The 25,350-nt window shown below is 35.8% G+C and overlaps 1 protein-coding gene and 1 long non-coding RNA gene across 2 annotated transcripts in view; one reads left to right on the plus strand and one right to left on the minus strand.

The window, feature by feature from the left end:
• Positions 1 to 6,366: 6,366 nt before the first annotated feature.
• Positions 6,367 to 22,982, minus strand: LOC148125573 (uncharacterized). Its single transcript, XR_015743805.1, has 2 exons — positions 22,632 to 22,982; positions 6,367 to 6,706 (listed from the first exon to the last, which is right to left on the minus strand). It is a non-coding gene; the product is annotated as an uncharacterized LOC148125573 (long non-coding RNA).
• A 27-nt stretch (positions 22,983 to 23,009) lies between these two features.
• Positions 23,010 to 25,350, plus strand: part of ARID2 (AT-rich interaction domain 2) — a 190,407-nt gene continuing 188,066 nt past the window's right edge. The window contains exons 1-2 of the mRNA XM_026700645.2: positions 23,010 to 23,120; positions 25,271 to 25,340. The gene's annotated coding sequence lies outside the window, so the exon portion shown is untranslated. The remainder of the gene's footprint in view (positions 23,121 to 25,270; positions 25,341 to 25,350) is intronic.

The raw sequence follows: 25,350 nt of genomic DNA on the forward strand, positions 1-25,350 counted from the left end.
GGTGATAAAAAAATTGTATGGATATTTATTAGAAATTAAACTAGAAGAAGAACAAGTTAAAGAAACTATGATTGCTTGGGGGAAGAATTTTGGATATGGGATTGATCTAGAGAAATGGCAAAAATTGTGGTCTCAAAATTATAAAATGACAATGTCAACAGCATATAAAGAAAATTTGTATAAGATGTTTTACAAGTGGCATTTTCCCCCGACAACAATAGCAAGAATGTTCAAGAATAAATCCGAAAAATGTTGGAAATGTTATCAGACACCTGGCTCATACTACCATATGTGGTGGACTTGTGCAGCTAAAAAATACTGGACTAAAATCCACACGTAGTTGGAAAAAATGACAAAAAAAACATAGATTTGAAACCAGAGATATTTTTATTGGGAATTTTACCTGAAATATATAGTAAAGACTTGAAATACCTGATTGTAAATGTATTAACAGCGGCTAGGATTGTATTTGCTAAAAACTGGAAAAATGAGAAGATACCATCACAGGAGGAAATCATTAAGAAAATATTGGAATGTGCTGAAATGAGGAGATTGACATTTGAAATTAGAGAACAGGATGATAAACAATTTTATAAAGTTTGGGATCTATTCTATCAATGGTTAGACAATAAAGTATAGTAACGAAATATGTAAACTTTTAGAAAATACTAAATATATAAAGATGTATTCTTTCCTTATTATATCTACAAAATGATTTTAGGATAGATTTGGGATGATAATATGAATTGTCACAAAACAAATTACGTAAAATATGATTATTTCCTAAAGCATGAATAAATAAAAGTATAGTCAAATGATTGATTAATAATGATACCAATGTATTTAATATTGGATTGAAAATATGAGATCATATACAATGTAATTGAAGACTACGAAATGGAAGCACAAAACAATTTGTAAACCAACCGGCACACTGTATGTACATATATGGAAGATGGCCTGATGTTTTTATGTTTTGTTTGTTTATGTTTGTTTTAAAAACAAATAATTTTTTTTTAAAAAAGAACATTTTATATGTTATTACATTCTTAATGTAATAGACATCATATAAAATAAATTAAAATCTAAAAGAAAAGTTATGTAAGACAATGTACTGTTGGTATTTAACACCAGATAAGCTATCTAAGATGTATAAAGGTATGTCAAATAAATCTTGGAAGTGTAAAAGTAAAAAAAAGGACTTTTATCATCTGTGGTAGATATGTGATAAAGCAAAAAAAAAAATTGGAATATGATTCATACTTTAATAGAGAGATAAAAATGAAACCAGAACTTTTCCTTTGGGGCCTAATGGAAAAAGAACTGGAAAAAATTTGGAACTTTGTTATTATATATGTTGACAGCAGCAAGACTATTGTATGCACAAAAATGGAAGGACACTTTGATTCCTACCAGGTCAAACAACATGGATCAAAATACAATTTCATATCTGATAGACACAAAGCCCCTCTTTCTATAGCATCTTGCAGTAGCTTATATCTAATTCTTGATTTTTTCTCTCTAGGAACTTAGAAATATCCTTCTGCCATTGTTTAAATGAATTGTCAGCTGTAAGTATTGATGTCAGCCTTCAAGATTTTCTCCCTTTGCTTTGCATCTTTTGGCTGTCATAAGTAATGGGGGGAGGAAGGGGGAATGGTTATAGGAAGTGAGCTGGAGGTGTTACAAATCAGAACTGTATAAACGGGGTGGGGGGGTACGTTCTTGGTTAGGTTTCTATCCTATGCTATGCGCAGCTACAACCCTTTATCAAACTATGTCAAGGTCAACGGACAGAAGCCTCATCACCACCTGGAAATGCCCACATGATGATATACACAACTTTTAATTAGATGAGCCAATTGAATTATTGGGGGTGGGAACGTTGCCATTACTTTGTATATGTGATTTACGCACCCATTTTCTCAGATTCAGAATTCTTTTGTTGCTACCACTTGATTTCCAGTAAAAGATATCTTTTCTCTGATTAAAGGAGTCTAAGTATTTCTTTCTTGGATTTTGAATGGAGCACCAGAGGACAATTGGTAACATCTGAAATAAAAACAGCATCTTTGGTAAAATATTCATCTTGATTATAGAGATTCAACCCAATAGTAATAAGTGCAATTTATCCCATCTTTGTAAATCCTGCTTAATATCCATCCAAAGAGGATCATAGTTGTTTTGAAACAGTTATATATTTGTATTTGTCAGCATAACCCCTAAGTATTTCACCTTTTTCTCAAACCCAACTTTTTGTTCAAGATATCGTTATCCTGAGAATGCATATTCTTGATCAGCATTGCTGTTTTCTGTTTATTTATTTTAAAACCTGCCAAAGCCCCAAACTTGTTCAATTTCCTCAACAAATATTCTATATATATGTTTGGGACCTGTAAAAATATACCAGATCATCAGTGAAGGCCCTCAATTTATACACTTCTTTCTTAATATTTATATTTCTGTCCTTACTGTGAATTGTGTTTGGTGGGTGGGGATGCATGAAGGGAGGCTCAGCCAACCTCATTGTACACATGTTGTGTTCTGACAATACAGGTAATAATAATGTACCCCTTCTTTTGTCTAATACCTCTATTCAAAACTTCCAATACAAAAATAAACAACAGGGGACAAAGGAGGGGACAAAGGACATCCGTGTCTTGTAATCTTTTGAATTTCACGAGTTAGATCACCATTTATAACCATTTTTTCATTCTGTGACTTGTAGATCACTTTAATTCCTTGGATAAAATTCATTCAAAAGTCCATTTCTTCCAACACCTTAAACATAAAAGTCCTACTTAGGTTATCAAAGGCCTTCTCTACATCTAAAAATATTAAGGCAGCCTGTTTCTCATTATGATATTGTAAGTATTCAATAATATTTAAGACAGTCCTCAAATTATCTCCTAGCTGTCTTTTTGGTAGAAAGACTGCTTGGTCTTCATGTATATATACCTGGAAAATCTTTAGTCTTTCTGCCAGAATGGCAGCAAGACTTTGTAATCTTTGTTTAATAATGAAATTGGTCTCATTCTTTCTAACATCTTGACCCTCCTTTGGGAGCAACATAATATTGGCTTTTTTCCACATCTGTAGTATATCATTTATTATGTCCTTTACTGCTTGAAGAAGTTCATCCCTGAAATACTTATATTGGCTTGTGAGACTATCTGGACCTGGAGCTTTGCCTGGCCTCATTTTTTTAAATCTTTTTTTTTTTTAAGGCAGTTATTGGATCATTCATAAGTTGTGTCTGGGTTTGTGATAGATAACTGCTGTCTTAAAAGATATTCATCTTTTTTGACATATCTATCTCCTGTCTTTTATACAAATTTGAGTAGAAATTATGAAAGGACTTTTTAATAAGTTCATTGCCTGTTATTACATTATTAACTTCAATTTTTTTCCAATTGTCTTTTCGCTTTCTTTTCTTAATTGATAAGCCAACCATCTGCCTGGTTTATTTAAAAATTCAAAATCTTTTGTTTTGCATAGTTAAATTTTGTTTCCATTTCCTGTATAGTTAACATAGATCATTATTGCTGTAACAATTTAACATAGTGTAAAATTTTAGGATCCATAGGTGTCTTTTGCAGCTGAATTTCTTTGTCTAATTTCATCCAATATCCTTTGCATCTTTTCCTGGAATTTTTTTATTCTCTAAGTGATTTTACTACATAAAGTAGCCCCTCATAACTGCTTTACTAGCATCCAATACGTAATTACTGAACCGGTAATAACACTGGTTGAATCTCATCCCTGCTCTTTCCAATTTTTATACTTGTCCATTTTTTCTTGCAATTTGCCAGAGATCTTTGTGCAGCCATGCTGGTTTCTTCTTGGATTTCTTGTTTTTCTTTCTCAGTGGTATTGTGCTGGTCTGGGCTTCTATGATTGTACTTTTCAGAGTTCCCCAATATTCTTGAATTGTTTTCCTCTTTAGGATTTTCATCCATGGAATCTTTCCCAAGTTCTCTCTGAGTTTATTAAAATCAGCTCTTTTAAAATCCAAGACTCTGGTGTCATTATGTTCTATTGCTTGTGTTTGTGTTATGTTGAATTCTAGTATGACATGTTCACTCTCACCCAAGGTTCCTACAGTTTCAACTCCCTCTATCACTTCTTCTCTGTTTGTAAGAATTAAGTCCAGTGTGGCTGTCCCTCTAGTTTCACCCTCTACCTTTTGGACAACAAAGTTGTCAGCTAGGTTGGTTAGGAACTTATTTCTCACTTGGTGCAGAATTAGTTTTCCAATTGATATCAGGATAATTGAAGTCCATCACTATTGTTGTGTGTTTCCTGCATGTGTTTATTAGTTGGTTGGCAAAAAGGTTTCTGCTTCTTTGGGTGGCCTATAATGTACACCTATGGCCATATCATTTTTTTTCTTTTCTTTTATATTGACCCATATGCATTCTAGGTTTTCACCTTTGGTTTCATGCATTTCTGTAGCAAGTGGTCCTTTACATACAGTGCAACTCCACCTCCTCTTTTATGGGATCTGATTTTTTTGAAGAGTTTGTATCCTTCTACCAGAATGTTCCAATCATGAGTTTCATCCCACCAAGTTATTTCAACTATATCATACCTACCTTTATATATTTGTAGTTCAAGTTCACCCTGTTTGTTCCCCAGACTTCATGCATTTGTATATAGGCACTTGAGATCTTTATGTCTGATGCTGTGTTTACTGTCTAGTAACCTGTGTTGTGTCTGACTGCCCCTACTTTCTTGCCACCTGTTTGATTAATGCACATGGTATGGCCCTCACTATTAAATGCTTGGTTTTGCTTGACAGCAAGGTTGATAATCTTACCTGCACAAACATCTATGTTACATGCACTAGCATCCTTATTAATTTTAGATTGCTGGGGACAGAAATGTTTTGTATCCATTCTCTGTCCCTGCTGTTCAGTTTAAATGTTTATCCAGAAAATCTGTGAATTTAATGCCAAGTAACTCAGTCCCTTTATTTGATGGATGCAAACCATCTCTTTTGTACAGTTTTCATTGGACCAGCTGCAGAGATCATGACTAATAAAACCAAAGCCTTCCCTTTTACACCACTCCTTTAGCCACACATTAAACTCCACTACATGCTGGCCTTTCCCTTTTTCTTCCTTATATTCTGGTAGAACCTCTGAAAAGATAAGCCTTCATCCCATACTACTAAGTTCATACCCCAAGCTCTGGAAGTCTTTCTGCACAGAAAGTACATCCTTCTGGGACAGATCATTTGTACCAAATTGTATAATAGCATCAATATCACAGTTCTTATTGGCATTCTTGACTACCTTAAGACTACGCTTCTTGTCTCTGATGGAAGTAGCACCTGGCAGACACCTGACCTCTTTCAAAACCTCAGTATCTTTTCCTAAATTTACATCACTTACAATTGAGTCCCCAACCAGAAGGTGGCTTCTCTTTTTGGATACCTTGCTCTTCTTGTGTGACTGATGATGCGTAATACCTGATTCACACTTTCCCCTTTCCAAAGTAAGTTCTTCTTCTCGGACCACGATCCCCGGCTTGAGTTATCATTATCACAACTACCTTGACCTGTCACTTTAGTGTCCCTAGACAGTGCAAGATCACTGTATCTGTTATGCTGGGACACAGCAAAAGCTTTGTGTTTATGGTCCACAGCTCTCACCCTGCCAGATCTTATGGTTGTCCATACTGCTCTTTTCCTTTAGGGTCTTTGTGGTAGTTCGGGCTGGCAGCTCAATAGACTGGTATGGCTGGATTAGGGATCTAATTTCTGCTTGGAGAGCACAGATTAGAGATTCTAGATAGGTAATCTATCCATGTAATTTGTTTACAAAGAGGACAGCATCCAAATTTGAAAAGAGTGCTCCGAAAGACAGCTGCGAAACAAGTATTACACTGAACTACGCTGGTCATTTTGAAATAAAATGAAATCACAATCTCAAGTGCACCAACCCTGAATTGTCATTACTATTTTTGGGTTATAGTTATATGATTCGCGTGCTGTTAGACGTGCAGGTCACTACCTTTCTCCTTTGTACTCACTCTCTGCCTCTCTCACAAACAGCCAGCAGTCCTCCCACCAAACTCTGGGAAGTTGAAATGCAACGGAGGCAATTCAAAATACCTTCCTCCTTTGTACTCACTCTCTGCCTCCCTCACAAACTACCAGAGCACATAACTCCAGGCATGTCACTAGAGGGAAAAGTCACAAAATTACTTCCCAGTTATTTTGGCCATGTGCTGTGGAGGAATTCACTGGAGATTATGTTGTCAAAGCTGACATCAGCTAGAGCATGGAAAAACTCAAACTAGTAGTACAAGATTGGAAGATGTGGAGAGACCTGGTTCATAAAATCACCAAGAGTCAGGCACGACTGAATCATCATAATCATATAATAAGAAATTTTTAATGTTTCAATACTTTTAGCTTTTTAAATATGTTAATAATTTTAATTATATAAACTTTACTGCATTGAATCTCCATTGCATTGAAATAATACAATATAATATGATTTACAACATTATAATAAAAGAAAAAATAATTAATATACAGTAATGCTACTGGTGCACAGAATGACAATACAGCCCTAACAATTAACAGCAATGCTTAGTAAGTTCTCTTTCTAGTTATCTCGCATATGCAAGCTAGAAATGATTTTTCCCAATATGTTTTGCTCCATGCCTTTGATTATGTCCATGAAATTGGTGGTCTCTGCAATAGAAGAAAAGAAGATAGATTAATATAGTCAGGCAACATATATGGCCAGTATAGAAATAGTCAAAATACAGTTTTATCAATCATTTCTTTCATTGACTACTACTCATTTAATGTTTAATCTAGCCAGTGGGTGGTCTGCATGACAGCTTATTTATCTTCTAATCCTTTATCCCTGTTAATTGTTTCAAGTTTCTACATTCTCATTCTTTGGAAAGAGAAGTCTGACATACAGGACTTCCAGTAATTTAACAATTGCTTTAGCTTCACATCAAATGAACAGGTTACCTTTTAGGTGTGACAAATGTTGTGAGGGGGAACTTGCTATGGAGCCATGAAAAAGGTGATTGCAAATCTTAATATGGAATTTTACAGTATACATTTTGTAGGCTTTAGCTTGTAGCCAGTTTTTTTCACCCTGATCATGGAACTACTGAAATCTGTAAAATAGGGAATCAGTTAAGACTTCAAGAATATATTTCAAATGTGATATATTTCTGCTCATGAGGAAAGTAGTTTTACATGCAATTTTTTTACTATATACTTTTTTACTTTATATATGGATTATGTAAATTTTTAGAGGGTAAGATCATAAACAGCTGTTTTATACACTATTCATCATGTGACTGTACCAAGCAATCATTGTTTTTTCTCATGTCATGCAGCATCATAAAATACTGTACTTATACACAGATGCACTTACTCATCTTGCTTTTTCTAGCTATTTAAAAGCATTTTGCAGTTATTTTACAAGCTTTGCATTCCATCTCAGAAATGAAACAAATATGCACGATACCAGATAATTCACAATGTACTCCCAACAACTTTGCTGTGCGCAGCTTCCCTTTTTAAAGTGTTCCCAGCTGCAGCTAATGGAGGGAATCAGGGCCCCTTCCTCCCCGTAAGCCAGACAACTCATGTTGCTCCCTTCTCCACTCCTCCCTGCATGCCCTAGGATGAAGAGGGGGTGTGCCTTGGTCTTCCTCCGAATCACCTCTGCCTTGCTCTACCTCTCCCCTGCTCTGTCGAGCCAGCCTTTGCCCTTCACCAGTTTCTTCCACAGCAGAGCCACACTCCCACTCCCCATCAGCTGCTTGGCCTCCCCCTCCGAATCAGATTCTGACAGGGGCATGACACCTCCACCCCTGGCAACAACATACAATCAGATGAGCCACTTGATGGGCTCCAACCCAGCCTGGGTTCCCCAGGTATTCAGGACCTTGCAAAAGTGTCAAAGTGGGAGCATTTGGTTATTGCATTTCTAAACTGCCCATTTCCCTCAAAGGCCTGAGTTACATCGTTGCTTCTTAAGTTGCACTAGCTTCCAATTTCTGAGTTCAATTTCAAGGTCACCTTTAAAACTCTAGACACAGAGAATCAGGTTATTTGTGGAATTGTCTCTCCCTGAGGCTAATTGTCCATCCCACTAGGTCAGTTAGGACACCCCAGGTCCCCTCTTAAATGCTGAAATCTGATGGGATCCTATAGGTGCATCTTCTCTATAGACACTCCGGTTCTTTGGAAAACTCTTCCAGTTGAAGAGGCTCCCTATCCTTCTAACCTTCCAGAAGAACATGAAGACCTGTTTTTTCCTATAAGCATTGGTCTAGGGTGGAGGCTAAATCAGGAGGCTGAATGGTCTGGCATCTGATGGGAAAGAGTTTTGGTTTGTTTTCAATGGTTGTGGGCTGCCTAAGATTATATGACAGGCAGTCATATAAGTTAAATCAATAAAGCAGTAGTGTATTTCAAATATTTTTACCACCGGTTTGGTGGGCATGCACACACTGTGCATGTGTGCGCCAAACACACACTTTGCGCAGGTGCAGAGATGTTTTGAATCCTCCTGCAATCTTGCACTCTCCCTGATGCTTCAGCAGCTGCCACACAGCAATTGCTATGTTGCACAAAGCAGCTGCGCTTTAAAAGCGGGACATAAAGATTAGTATGGGAGCCCAGGTAGGCGGGCAGGCCCAACACAGAGCGTCAGAGGGAACTGGTTCAGTATCCGCTACTCATTGCCGCTACTGACTCGGCAGAACCAGGCTGAACTGGTAGAATACCACCACTGAAATAAACATCTCTATTAGTCAGAGTAATTTCTTGTCTCCAAGAGTTTGCAAGGAAATGAAACTAAGATATTCCATTAAATGCATTTAATTTGCTAGATAAAATTCAGTTCAACTGTAAATGTATGCTTTATTGTCTCTTTTTTTTTTGTCAGGAACAATAAATTAGGAAGCAAGGAAGTTCAAATGATTACTGGTTTATTGCATGCTAAAGCTCTCTACAAGAATCTGAATTACTAATGGTAAAGCAAACTGGCAGGAGATAAGAATCCATGGGTGGGCTGGATCTCATGAGCATGAAGAGATTCAAGAATGCTGATGCACCTGACTCTTCCCTTTGGCTTAGCTTGGTCATTTTGTACAATTTCTCTATATGTTAGAGAGCTGGTTTAGTTGAGGCAGTTTAGCTGCCTCCTATAGTATCTGCCTATTTCATTCTGACAAGATTTTCACACTCCATCTTGTTTTGAATAAACAATGCAATCTATTAGGATCCCTAGAAAGCATCTGGTCTGTTACTATTCCTCTCTATGAACAAGGGTCCATTAAGATTGAGATATCCTCCACCCTGGTAATGTTTCGAAGGGCCTTGGCACCCAGGCCTTTGGCTAGAGTGACTCGAGCTCCCCCCTCCTCCTTCGGACATGTAGGTTCATTTCTTTTGTTTCAATCTGTTTATGTCACTTTTCCCATATTTACTCTTCATGTTTGTTATTTTTTTCCTTGTTAACCTTTATTATCTGTTAATCATTCAGAACTGTTGTGAGTCAGCTGGCCTATACATTTAAGTAACCATTACAATAATGGTAATCATCTTCGGTAAAAGTACAGAAAGTTGCTTTTGCATTGAACACATCTCCTTTCTCACACAATTATTCCAACATCTACTAAAAATGTAATACAGTGACATACACTTAATACAGCATAGAATTATACATTCAGTTAAGGCAGAAATGTTTTCTCACCCTCAAAAGGGTTACCTTTGAATGCGGTTTCACAGAATGAAAATTTGCAACACTGATAAACCGTCCAGGACTTTTAATTCATTTGTTTCACACTAAATCACCCCAAACCCTTGCCCATTCTCATGCCCAATTATATATACTGCTGACCTTGTCCTGACATTAGAGCCACTGTATTTTTTTCTACTTCTATCCCTTTTTCTTAAGGAAACACTGCACTGCTAAGCAATTGATCTACATGCAGAATATTTCACCCTTTTTATAGGATGGTGAATACCAAACATAATTTTAAACACTTTTCTTTTAAAATGAGAGATTGCTATATTAAACACCAGCACTAGCGTGACAAAGAATGTGAAGGAGAGACTACTGGAGGAGCAAGAGAGGATAACTTTACAAATAACAGCTCTCCTCTCCAAAACAAGTGATCACTTAAAAGAAATGGACTATATATTAAATATGTTGTGAATATTTAATAAGTATAAATCATTAGTAAAAACAGTAAATCACTATTAAATGTAACTCTAATACTATAATTATTAGATGTAGCTCACTCTAAAAAAATTGATAGCTTTAATCTTACCAAAATCCATTGAACATTTATAGTGTTAGAAGACACAAACAAATCTGTTTGGCACTCTTCAATCAAATATCCCATAAATAGCAGCCAAATATCTACATTTTTCATAGGCCTTTATGACAAAACTGAAAAATTTCTGACAGGTAAAAAAGAAATTTCAGCTTCTGGAAAAACAACTGATATTACAGTAACAGTGCAACATCTCATAGAAAACAGGCACATAATCTGAATTTTCCATTAAATGAAATTTGGTCAACAGATTTTTAGGGCCAGCTATTTCAAACCAAAAAGTTGTCTCTTTACATTTAAAGAGATAGCCTTTCAAGTAATATTAGCTCCAGAAAGACAAGGTACATCAATTCATTTTGTATGTAGCCCAATTCATATTTGAAAACAAAGCAGAGTAGTTACACACTTAGCTCAGTATGTTACTTTCTCAAGCATGGTATACTGCCCTGTTTTGTTGGAATTAAAATAAAATATCTCTACTGTAGTAATAAATCTACTATGTTTTACCAGCTTACAGCTACAAGGCAGCAGTTGTTGGTACAATTTTTACAAAACAGTATATGCAAAGGACTTAAGCTTAATTACTGTTAAAACAGGAAGAAGCTTGTTTGAAAATGCCATTTTGGAAGGAAAATGGAATGGTGGACTAAAACTGTTCCATGGCAGTTAGGACTGTTAGGAAGGGAAGGCAGTGTGCCAGCCAGCAGTAGCATAAAATGAATGGGTTTCTACCCAGGATAAGGAATAAACTCTTCAGTGTGAAAATAAATAAAAAGCCAGACTTGATGAACAACTGAAGGGGAAGTTAACTACGAAACCTAGAACAGTGTGAGTATTGCCTTTTTCACAGTATCAAAAACAAACATTTAATTACCTTTTTTAACAAAAGCTGTAGACTGCTTTGTTATTCATTTATTTTTGTAAGGCTTTCCTTCTCTACTATTATTACTAGTACAGGTCTCACAAAAATTTGAATTTGGCAAGTTTTAATCTATTAGCATTCAAAAATACTGAGATTTCACAAATATAAAAAATAGTTTTAGCTGTTTTAAAATAAATAATCATGTTGATTGAACTAGCCCTCTTACTGTAATCACAGCAATTGAATTGCTGCCTTATAACTTTTTATGATCAAGAAAATTCAGGATGACTGTTCCCATTGTATATGCCACAGCACACTTTAAAGTTCTGCTGTTTCTTTCCTTCAATCAGAAACTTAAAAGAAGACTGACAGTCCATAGCAAGACTGGGGGTACAGTTTACCTTTAATATTTACTGAATAATTTCACAATATCAAAGAGTAGATTTTACTATTCCAAATATACTACCAGGACCCATAACAAACAATCAGATCATTGGATAAGCGGAAACTGTTAGCATTTTTGTATCATGTCACTTCTGAAGCAGTTGTTAGTATAGTACATTGCTTCAGCATCTTCCCAGTTATTGAAAATATAGAAAGTGTCCTGCATTTTTGCTGAGAACCAAGTGTAATAGCTAGAAGTAACAAAAGCCAACTTCTTCAGGGCAGGATAAAATATCTATTAGTTTATATGTCTATTCAAATCCAAGTCTCATTACTCCAAGGGAGTTATGCTCAAGTGATTGATATGCACAACAACAAAATTAGCCTTGAACTGTCTTTTTGAGTTTCATAGCAGTAGACTTTCTTACTGATATCTAAAAGGTTTCCAACTAGCTAGATTTCCATGCAGTAAAACTGCAATATACAGGTGAAACTCGAAAAATTAGAATATCGTGCAAAAGTTCATTTATTTCAGTAATGCAACTTAAAAGGTGAACCTAGTATATGAAATAGATTCATTACATGCAAAGCAAGATAGTTCAAGCCGTGATGTGTCATAATTGAGATGATTATGGCTTACAACTCATGAAAACCCCAAATCCACAATCTCAGAAAATTAGAACATTGTGAACAGGTTCAATATTCTAGGCTCAAAGTGTCCCACTCTAATCAGCTAATGAAGCCATAACATCAAAAAAAGGGTTCCTGAGCCTTTAAATGGTCTCTCAGTCTGGTTCAGTAGGAATCACAATCGGACTTCCGGTGGTGAGGTCACAGCGGAGGGGAGGAGGAGAGCGATCTCTGCAATCCCGTATCCGAATTTTCGCGCTTGGAAGCTCTTAGAGGCATCGTGAAGCTTGGAGAGACACACGAGTTAGAAAGGGAAGCCTAGAGCAGAGAGGAGGAAAGCAACCTCTCACTGCAACAAGGGGAAGCCCTTTGAATCTGGCGTGAAAGAAACCCGGCATCTACGGTGGGTCCGAAGCTGTGACAGCCAGCTGCGATCGGAAAGCAGGAAAGTGGATCAACGCAAGACATCAGAAGGAGAATGGCAGACTGGGGCAGTTTTTGAGAGGTGAGAGAGCCCTGTGAAAGACTTTGACAGAGGGAGCCTCTGGAGAGCATGAATACAGCAGCTAATTGGTGGGGCATAGTGGGGCAAAAGGGAGAGGAGGAAACAACAGTTTAACAGCTGAGAGAGAGTACCGCAGAAGAAAGGATCGAGACTCTGTGAATAAAAACTCAAAATTTCTACGATTTAGATTGATTACTAGTAGAGCAGAAAAGAGACATTAGAGAGAACAATTAGAACTTTAATGGAGAACTGTAGTTGAACGGAGAGTGGAACCATTTTGATAGAAAGCTGTGACTGTGCAATTTGAGAGTGAAAGTGACTAAGTAGTTAAAGAGGACTGAGGAAACAGGAAATGAGGAAAGTAATGTGACGGTGTGCAGAAGAAAGGGAAAAGAAGAAGGAAGAAAGAAGAAGAAAGCTGAATAATTTCTAAGTATTAAATTCAAAAGTGTATATTGAAAAAAAATCTTAAGCAATATCTATATCTATAGCTGATTGCTTGCAAGAAGAATTAATTTATGTATCCTATTTCATAGATTGCTACATTCTTTATAACTGTTATACCCTATATATTCTTTATATCTTTCCACAATTTGATACCTTGGATAACAACTAATAAATCAATTTATGTACAACTAATTAATGGCTATATATTGATTCATAGACTTAATTGAACTATAAGAAAGTTAAAATATATAGTATATAAGAAAACAATCAAACAAATATTTATCTATATTTATTGAATTATATATGTTTACTATATAAGATATTATATTTAGAATTATACTTAATTAATGTACTAAAAGGATTAAATAAGATTAGAAAATTAAGAGGGTTACGGACTATCATAGATTATAAACAACAATGATATTTAATTTTACATTGTTATATAAATACATATATATATATATATATATAAAGTGTGCATAAAATTAAGGAGACACATTAAAAGGAAAAGGAAAACATTACCAAAAGTATTTTATCAAATGGCAGAAGAATTAGGATTAAAAGATATACGGAGAGAAAGAAATCCAGACAAAAAACAGTATACTTACTATTCAGCACCACACACATCATGGTCAAGATTGGATATGTTATGGACAAATGGGGAAATGGAACGTAATATAAAAGAAATAGAAATTGAATCTAACACATGGGCAGACCATAATCCCATTAAAATAATTTAGAAAGGATTGAAAAAAAAACAGAAGATGGATGCTAAACAAGAAGATCGTAAAAGAAAAAGAATGTGTTAAGATGATGGAAAAAGAATTGGAGTTATTTCTGAAGGAAAACAAAAAACAACAACCATCAATTCCAAACCTATGGGACACGACTAAAGCATATATCAGGGGCCTAGCAATTTCATATAATACACATAGATATAAGGAACAAAAAGAACAATCTAAACTACTAGATACTCTTAAGGAGTTAGAAAAAACACCACATAGTAAGACAGCAAATACGGAGAGGACAATGATTAGACATAAATTGAACATGTTAACACAAGATGAATGGTTACAGGACATGAAAAAGATAAAACAGAATTATTCTGAACACGTGAATAAGCCGGGAAGGTGGCTAGCCTATAGACTTAAGAAACAAAAAGAGAAAAGAACAATCCAACAATTGAAGGATGCTGATGGTACGCTACAACATCAAACTGAAAAGAAAAAACATATTAAAAGATTTTGAGGAATTATATAGTACGGAAGACATACCAGAGGGAAATATCCAACATTACTTAGAAGGAAAAGGGCTACCTGTGATCCCAGAAGAGGGTAAAGAAGAGATAAACAGGGAAATAACATTGAGAGAACTGCAAGAGGCAATCCTGAAATAGAAAAACAATAAGACACCGGGACCGGATGGTCTCCCAGGGGAACTGTATAAAACGCTCCAAGAAAAATTAGAAATGCAATTATTAGAACTCTGTAATGAGGTACTGACAACAGCAAAATTACCTAAGTCATGGGGGGAGACATATATAACATTGATCCCAAAAGAAGATTCGGACCATCAATTAATTCAAAATTACAGGCCCATATCCCCTTTAAACGTTGATTATAATATATTTATGTCCATAATGGCAGAAAGATTGAAAAAAACCCTTAATCAGATCATTCATAGCAACCAAAACGGATTCTTACCAAATAGACAAATTAAAAATAATACTAGAATGGTATTGAATATAATAGATTATGAAGCAAACACAGGAAAAAAATTGGCAATTGTCTTCCTCGATGCGCAAAAGGCATTTGACAATATTAATTGGCAGTTCATAATACAACAATTAAAAAGCATGCAATTTGGCAATAAATTTATTAAATTGATTTCAACAATTTATACGACACAGACGGCCAGCATAATGAATGGTGACAGGATGGAAACATTTAAGATCAACAAGGGAGTAAGGCAGCGATGCCCACTGTCACCCCTTCTCTTTATTCTTACCTTAGAAAACTTATTGGAAAACGTTAGGAAAAATGTAGAAATCAACCTTTAATTAAAAAGCATTATAAGGTACAGGCATTTGCCGATGATATAGTATTTTTTCTGGAAGATCCAGAGGATACGGGAGTAAAATTAATAAAGGAAATAAAGGAATTTGGCAAGGTTGCAGGCCTTAAGATTAATAAAAACAAAACAAAATTATTGACTAAAAATTTAAAAGATAAGCAAAAAAAAAAAAAGAATTAGAAGGAAAATTGGGAATGCAAAGTGTGAAAAAGGTAAAATATTCAGGCATTTGGTTAACAGCAAGATGCTCTTCAATCAAAAAAGATAACTATGACAAATTAATAATACAAATTAAAAAAGAATTGGAAATATGGGGGAAATTACAGCTATCACTACTGGGGAAAATTGCAGCAATTAAAATGTCTACCCTACCAAAAATACTATATCTTTTTCAAACTGTACCAATAAGGTTGGATAAAACCTTTTTTAGAGAATTAGATCGAATAATAAGTAAAATTGCTTGGGATGGGAAAAAAGCTAGGATAAAAATGAAATTGTTACAGGACAAAAGAGAAAGGGACTCCCTGACTTTGGACTCCCTGACTGGGAAATGTATTATCAGGCTGCGGCTATGGTATGGATTAAAGATTGGATCAACCTGGATAATAGCAGAGTATTGTCGATAGAGGGCCACAACTTGCAGAGAGGGTGGCATAGTTTCCTATGTGATGGGAAATGTAAACAGCATGCATATTTTCAGAGATTAGAGATTCATTAATTCGGACATGGAACAAGATTAAAAAGAACCATTATATTAAAATACCGAACTGGCTGTCAACTATGGAAGCACAAATCTACCCAAATGCAATGGATCTGGGAAAAAAGAGGAGTTACAAAGACCTATTAGACACACAAGGAAGATTAAAAATGAGACAAGAATTACAGCAACAAAATATAAAGATAGATTGGTGGCCATAGACGCAAATCCAGGCGAGATATCAGAAGGACAAAGAACAATTTGGTTTCTGCATGGAAAAGTATCAATTAGATACAATTCTACAAGAAATGGAAAAGAAAATGATTTCAAGAATATATAACTTTTTACTAGATATGAAAATGGAAGAGGAGGTAGTCAGAGAGACGATGGTGGTATGGGCGAAAACGTTGGCCATAATATAGACCTGGAAAATTGGGAAAGAATGTGGGGATAAAATTACAAACTAATTATATCCACAGCATACAAGGAAAATTAATACAAAATGTTCTACAGATGGCACCTTCCTCCCGCTAGATTGGCAAAAATGTTTAACTCAGACCCAAATTGTTGGAAATGTGGAAAAGAAAAAGGCACTTATTTTCATACCTGGTGGACATGCCAGGAAGTGAAAAAATATTGGAATACAATTAGACAATGGATAGAAGAAATCATGAATCAGAAAACTGAATTTAATCTGGGAACTTTATTAGATATAACACAAAAATGCAATAAAACAGATAGATATATTATGTTACATATATTAACAGCTGCAAGGATTTCCTACGCACAACTCTGGAAGGAAAAAAGGGTTCCACCGGAAGGCATGTTTATTAAAAAAATAATAGATTGTATAGAGATGGACAGGCTAACGATGAAAATAAAAGAGAAGATTCAATTTATTATAGGGCCTGGGGTGCCTGGTATGAGTGGTTTAGAAATAAAAAGAAAATAAAATGGCAATTAGGAAAAGAATGAGGGAATATGTAAATATGTAAATATACCATGGAAAAGATTGAGATGTAAGGATAAAAGATATTGATTTATAGTAAGAGTAAGATGCAATGGTAAAGCGGTAAGTAAATACATATACTGAAAAATGTGAAGAAATGCAAAAGATGTCTTGATGTTGATAACAATGTATAAAGTTTTGTTTTATGTTTTTAAAATTTGGAAACTTAATAAAATTTATTTTTTAAAAAAGGAATCACAATCATGGGAAAGACTGCTGACCTGACAGTTTTGCAGAAAACCATCAACTCTCTCCATAAGGGGGGAAAGCCTCAAAAGGTAATTGCAAAAGAAGTTGGATGTTCCCAAAGTGCTGTATCAAAGCACATTTATAGAAAGTTATGTGGAAGAGAAAAGTGCGGAAGAAAAAGGTGCACAAGCAGCGGGGATGACCGCAGCCTGGAAAAGATTGTCAGGAAAAGGCCATTCAAAAGTGTTGGGGACTTTCACAAGGAGTGGACTGAGGCTGGAGTCAGTGCATCAAGAGCCACCACACAGATGGATCCTGGACATGGGCTTCAAATGTCGTATTCCTCTTGTCAAGATGCTCCTGAACAACAAACGTCAGAAGCGTCTTACCTGGGCTAAAGAAAAACAGAATTGCTGCTCAGTGGTCCAAAGTCCTCTTTTCTGATGAGAGCAACTTTTGCATCACATTTGGAAACTAAGGACCCAGATTCTGGAGGAACAATGGAGAGGCACACACTGCAAGATGCTTGAAGTCCAGTATGAAGTTTCCACAGTCTGTGTTGATTTGGGGAGCCATGTCATCTGCTGGTGTTGGTCCACTGTGCTTCATTAAGTCCAGGGTCAACGCAGCCGTCTACCAGGAGATTTTGGAGCACTTTATGCTTCCTTCCGCAGATGAGCTTTATGGGGATGCTGACTTCATTTTCCAGCAGGACTTGGCACCTGCCCAAACTGCCAAAAGTACCAAACCTGATTGAATGACCGTGGGATTACTGTGCTTGATTGGCCAGCAAACTCGCCTAACCTGAACCCCATAGAAAATCTATGGGGCATTGCCAAGAGAAAGATGAGAGTCATGAGACCAAACAATGCAGAAGAGCTGAAGGCCGCTATTGAAGTATCCTGGTCTTCCATAACACAGTGCCACAGGCTGATAGCTTCCATGCCATGCCGCATTGAGGCAGTAATTGCTGCAAAAGGGGCCCAAACCAAGTACTGAGTACATATGCATGCTTATACTTTTCAGAGGTCCGATATTGTTCTATGTACAATCCTTGTTTTATTGATTGCATGTAATATTCTAATTTTCTGAGATTGTGGATTTGGGGTTTTCATGAGCTATAAGCCATAATCATCTCAATTATGACAACTCACGGCTTGAACTATCTTGCTTTGCATGTAATGAATCTATCTCGTATATTAGTTTCACCTTTTAAGTTGCATTACTGAAATAAATGAACTTTTGCATGATATTCTAATTTTTTGAGTTTCACCTGTAAAAGGGGATTATTCAAAACACTGTAATGTACACCTCATCAATTTACTGGTTTTCCTATCTATTTTACCAGAATGAATCAGGAGGAGGGTCGTGATTTGAATCTCTTTCCCAGAAAAAGTGCCACTTTGCTCCTTTTAATGGCAGTTACGTAATAGTTAAAACTTTTTTCCACCTCTTTCTTCAACATCCTGATAGGGAAGTTGCATTTTCCATTTTCTGCATTTACTCAGGTGTACTGATTTAAATAAAGATGATTGTAATAAATGAATTAAAGAAATATGCTAAAATAACAAATTAGTACAAATTTTCCCACTTAAAAGTAGTACATCTAATAGGTAAATTATGTTAATTTAAATTAAGCACGATTTGTATCATCTGAAACATTTTAGAAGACTATTTACCCAGAGAGAACATTTTATGAGTATTTCCAACAATGTATAACAAAAATATAAAAATATACAGATCATTCTCCACTTATAATCACAGTGGAGCCCAGAATTTTAGTTATAAGTCATTGCAGTCACAAGTTGAGACACCATGTGTCCAGCTTGGTGGTTTTTACCATTTTCTGGCCACAGAATGCTGCAACCTGTTTTAATTGCAAACCAGCTGCCCAGCGCTCCAAATGTGATCATATGACTCACAATTTTGAGGATGAGTTGTAAGTAGCTTTTTTAAAGTCCCCCAAAATTTTGAACAGTTATTAAAAAATCAGTTGTAAGTCGAGGACTACCTGTAGGGATCCCTACACTAGTGAGGCTTAACCATTTCTTTTAACTCAATGTGCATAATTAATTCAGACATTAATTTTTAGAACTATGATTGCATCTCAATTTACTTAACAAAAACTTAGTATCTTCCATTTTTATTAATCATAATTGATTTGCATTGTTTCAGTTTAAAGTATTTCAATACCTAATAATAGTAAAATTCAAAAGTTCCAAAAGTGCTAGTTTGAACACCAGGCTAGAAACTAAGAGACTTTGTGAATTTTAGTCTTAGGCACAAAGCCATCTTGGTGACCTTGGGCTGGTTACTCTCTCTCAGCCCTATGAAAGAGGCAATGGTAAACCACCTTCAAAATCTTGCAAAGAAAAATGTAGATTCAGGCAGTCATGAGACCTCAACACTAGCTCAAAGGCACATGTGTGCACACATGTGCACACATAGCTCTAAAATTTTTGTAAATGATATGTTATCTTGAAAGTTTTACTAAGTTCAATAAAACTTTTTTCTAAACATATTTAAGACTGAGTCTAGTAGATGCTTTATAGGTAATGGCATTAAGTAACTGAGGTAGAACACAGCTATGTACAGATTTCCACAAGGAAACTGATCTTAAATTAAATTAAATTGAATCTTAAACAGATTAAGAGCTTCACATTGATTTAACTGACACAGAACAAATCACTGATGTTCACATTAAACTCAACAATGACTGTATTTATAGGCAGTGAACTTTAAGGGATAGGAAAATTAATGCAGACTATAGAGACAGATGTTCTCTACAATATGGATTTCTATGACATATTGATGAAAGTCAGTCTGTTTAAAATAGATGGTTAAAATATTTCCATCATGTTGTAGGATAAAATAAAACAAACAAAAAGTCATCTTTTCCTGCTGCCTTTTTCTTTAATAATTACACAATAAGAAAAAAATTGAAAATCAGCTCTCAGTATTGAGCTGCAATGACTAGCTAGGCTTAGTATATAATTAGTGAAAGGCAACTGTGCTGATAATTTTGCTACCCTGCCTATTTTTCCATGATTCTAAATAGGATATTTGGTCCAGAAAACATAGCAGTCATGTAAAGTGAAATTAATGTTTCATATATTTTCAAAGCCAATCTTATTTCTATATACAGTCTCCTCTCATTAACAAAAGTAATAGTAGTCAACCTACTATTGCAATTGCCTCGCAAAAAAATAAGCCAATAGAATCTCTCATTAATGACCTTAATAAAACCAATGTTAAAGGTTGTTTCACAAAGAAAATTCATTATTTTCTTAGACTTTTGATCCAAGAATTTAAAGCTACCTCGTTTTTCAAGTCAAAAATATTTTTAAAAAAGTTTGAGACAAACTTAACTTTTATTGTAACCTAAGCTATACTATTAATGGAGAACAAATTTGATGTAGTTGTAGGGCATCAGGCTACAAATCAGGAGACAGTAAATTCTAATCGGGCCTTAGATACAAAGCCAGCTGGGTGACTTTGGGCCAGTCACACTCTCTCAGCCCTAGGAAAGAGGCAATGACAAGCACTCCTGAAAAACTTTGCCAAGAAAACTGTAGGAAATTATGCAGGCAGTCTCCAAGAATTGGACATAATTGAACAGAAGAAGAAAACATCTCTTGTTAATGGTCAATAGTGCAAAGAGGCATGTATGATAAAATATAACAGCCCTTAACCTTTAGTGATTATCCCTTGTTTGTTGGGAGTAATTTAGCCAAATACAAGGTCTTGAAGAAACTATGATATACCTTAATTCTTTAAGAAAATATCTCCTCCTGATATCCCATGAACAAATTTCAGTTCCTACAGGTCCCCAAATCAAAAGTAAGATTTCTTTATTTACTCTTATATCAACAATATTGTTCAAGTTTAATCAAGATAGTAAGAGTATATAAAGGTCACATAAGAAATTTTGTACACAAAAGCATTCTGGCAGTTCAGCAATCAAACTTACATAAATTATATTTGTCTAGATATCATAATCAAACAATTGTTTTTTAAACATAACTCAATTTATAGGTTTTATCTATTAGCCTAAAGGGCCAGATGTTTTCACCATTTTTTTAAAAAAATATCAGATTCAGGAAGATTACTTCTAAACAGATCAATCCTATGCTTACCTTTCTAGTTCCACTTATTTAATTACTTACCTTTTATACACAGTACATTACAATTAATTAAGTATACAAAAAATGACTCACAACCAAGTTCTCCAAAAGAGCATTTTTAAGTTTTTAACAAGGTTACATAAGAAGGGAATGCTTTGCTAGTATAAAAAGATGCTTGATCAATAGCATTTTACCTCCTAATTGAATAAAATACCTATAAAACTAGATGTCCTTAAGATGCATGTAAAAATTCTAGGAAAAAGTGCATATTGTTAAAAGCAAATCTTTTGCATATTTCCCCTGGAGTAAACTGTATTGAAGCCAGCACAACTAACATACATGATATGAGCCACATAGAAGCAAACTTCATAGGTTCATTATTAACAAAGGAAGCATATTTAAAAGCACTCACCAAACACAGGCTCTGAACAGTCCATATACTTCAGAATAAAACCAAGAGGCACTTAAAACAGCTAAATTGCAAGCAGAAAGTAGCAGATATTTTCATAAAACAATGAAAAGTAGATACTGTTTCTTACTAGGAAAGCAGCCTCAGTGGGTTTTTTTCATATTATCCTTTATACAGTAATAAACATAAGACTGAGGCAAAGTATCTGTGATCTATATATATTTCTGTAAATTATAACAAAGATAACACTGGTAAGAAATTAACAATATACCTCTTAGCCAATATTCCAAATTAGCTTTTATTTTCATACTAGCACCAAATCAAGTACAATTTATATCCTCATACAAACCTTCATAACCCATCATAACCTTTCATTTTAATATCCTTATGGGATAAAGATCTTTATAGGATAAAGATATTAGATGGATTTCATACCATTTTGACAGCCTCTACTTCCCAACAATATAGCAGTTTCCAATTATTTTTTTACCCTTTACGAATTATCTTGCAGTGGAGAGATGATAAGCAAAGATCTCAAGGGTTTTGTTTCTCTTTTTTTTTTTAAAAAAAACACCAAACCTTTAAAAATGCAAACTGATAAAAAGAAATTAGATTCTCACACAGGCGCAATTACATTTTACAAGCTTGCCAATATTGCAACTTGGAGAGCATCGTTCTAAGAAAGCGATATATTCAGAAAGGAGCCGTAAACCCCAAAGAAACAGAGATTCGTTCCAAACGTGACATCATGATTAATGATACAATCTAAAACCACTCATTCATCCTTTTGAAAAGACGCTGCTTTGGAAAGGAAGAGAACTAGGAGGAAAAAGTTACACAGGCTGAGCTAGTTAAAAAGAGGCTGAAATAACCCGAGACATGAAAGAAAACAACCCAGAAAATAGCACAAGACAATCGCTTATTTCATCCCATTGTTGTGACCGGCATCTAATTCCCCCATATAAAGACCTACGTCGCGGCGGAAGGGGAGGAAGTCACCGATCGCGAGGCTGACGAGTTTCTGCCGGATTAAAATCCACAAGGCACGCATCCAAAGAGAAAATAAAGCAGCCGCCAACCCAAACGACTCCCAAGCAAGAATAAGTCCTGTCTAAGACCAGCGGGAGCACAACTGATTGCTCGCAATCCTCCGGATGGCTCTCGCTTGCTAGCTCCGCCTGCCTCGGCTCTCGGGCTTTTACGTAAAGCCCCGTTGAAGGGCTGGGCGAGATCTCTTACGAAGCGCCTCTCATCCGTCGTTCACTTCGTGAACTGGCCACCGCCTTCTGCTCCCCTGCCCCCTTAAGTGGAGCCCGCCTCTGCTGACAGCTTTACGGGCACAAAATGGGGCTCTCTTCCCGTGGGCGCCGCCATTTTGTGAAGAGCTGCCTCAAGCGGTCCTTGGCATGGGGTCCGCTGCTGCAGTTTCCTTGGCCCGAGGTTGCGGGTAGCAATAAGGCAGGTGCGCTGGAACGGCTGCTGGGGTCTTTAAATGGTTGAATTAAAATGACCTCCTCCAGGGAATCCCCAGCTGACACTTACGTAAGGGATGTGCGCAACTGCTGCGCTCAGCCAAGGAAACCTTTCTGCTCGTGCTGTACTCAATTTGCCTATCTTTGCTTTGGCTGCTCCTGCCGCTAGAGTATACAAATTTAAACTGACTCACTCACCTCTGCCAAGCACTGGTGAGAGGGAGACCCCTAGTTTTTGAGTCATTCGAGGACTGTTGATGACTCTCCCGGAATGATCGAGCTTCCGTTTTTATCGGATACCGGTCACTTTACAGTACTAGGCTGATGTTGAACATTTCTGCAGGTATTATTACGTTAAAAATGGAGATATCTCTGCCTGGATACTGTCGCTAGAAATTTCTGCAACGTTTCATATAGAAATTATACAAGAATTTATAGCATTTTTTAAAAAGCTGGTATGTACTCCTAAAAGGTTTCGCTACAATATGTCGAAGACACTTCTCACCAAGCATCTTATTACATCACTTTCTCGTTTTCAATATGAAACTGCAGTCGAACTGAAAAATCATGGATTTTGACTTAATTTCCTGAAGAAATGCAATCTAAATTTTAAAGGGAATATTGGTATGTTTGCTGGATCCTTGGTGCTCTCTAAGCTTTGTTTTCTTGATGTTTCATTACCCAAACAACAGCACTCTTCGTTGCCTAGTTTGGGTAATGAAACATTTGCAAGAAAACAAGGTCAGATACCACCAAGGACCCCTCATGTCACCCCTGAGCTACAAATATTCTCATTTATTATGGTATCTTTGCCCAGATCTCTTGAGTTCACAAACTACTGGAATCAGTTTTTAAACCAAATTGTAGTTGGTGGCATCACATTGCCATCATGTGACGTTTCATGACATTTTTCCCCTTTAGGGAGCTGGGGTAGGAGTGGCCTGCATGTGATGCATCCAGCCCCTGGGCCGCCAGTTTGACATCCCTACTCAGAGAACAAAAACATTCAATTCCATACATACAGTTTAAGAATTCTAATTTGAGCCACTGTTGTGATTGTTTTCCCCTTATTTCCCCTTGATTCTTAAGATCAATTATGCGATTCCTATATATTGCTACAATGAAGTCAGTGAAGTAATTGAAACTGAATCCTAGGCAGTTGTGTATAAGATTAAAACTTTGGTTTACATGCTTTTCCTTCTTTTCCAATCACTCATTCTGAAAAATAAATTCCCTCATTGTATATAATCAGACACTATTATAATTGCTATAAATCAAGGTGAGACACTTATAGCCTTCTTAAAGTTGAGTCCAAGCCAATATGGCCATAGCAAGGGGTGCTAGGAGATGTGGTTTAGCAGCATCCAGAGACAGACAGAACAAAAAAGTGTACATTCCTGCTATAATTCCTCTGACACTTATCTTTTATGGATCCTAAATCTCTTCTGCTTATATAGAACATGATTAGGTATGCAACATTCAAGATGCACAGCATGTTTGGATTAAGAAACCTTGAGCTTTGATTATACTTTTCAGCAATAATATCTATATGATTACTGGACACTCCCTGCACACACACACATACAATATAATTATCATTTATAGCATGAATTACCTCAACCAATATTGTCTAAGGGAATCTGCCTGCTACAGTACTCTACAATATTTCAAGGATTCAGAGTGTTTAATCTTTTTACCTCCATTGCAGGAGATAGAACTGCAGAACAGATTTCCTTAATACTAATTAGTATTTGCTGCCGGGATGAGATTTAAATTGATAGGCTTCATCATTATGCTCTATTTATCACATGTGTTTGGTTTAATATATAGAAAATTTTTAAATATATTTTGTAACTTTTTAATTTTAGGGAGTCTCAAGAAATCACATTTTATTAAAGTTTTTAATATCTCTTATGATTCACTCTTAATTGTAGGAGTCAGAATTATCCAATGATTACTTTAGATTTGTGGAAATAGATGGGAATATGCATTATAAATAACTTCACTAAAAATGTACCTTTATCTAAAATTTCTAAAATCTATTAGTGAAGGATATTACTATTTAAAGAAACACAGTGGCTATATTTATTCAAAAATACATAGTCTTCCTCTTCCCCTCCTCTTCTTTTTTATCTTTCAGTTAAGTATTCCATCTGGTTAAAGTTTGGAAGAATGGAACATTTCCTCTGCCCCTAACCCTGGAACAACCGGTAGTAGCCC

Source organism: Pseudonaja textilis, chromosome 5, assembly GCF_049901715.1.
Source record: "Pseudonaja textilis isolate UNSWEBS1 chromosome 5, rPseTex1.2, whole genome shotgun sequence".
NCBI classification, from domain to species: Eukaryota; Metazoa; Chordata; class Lepidosauria; order Squamata; family Elapidae; genus Pseudonaja; species Pseudonaja textilis.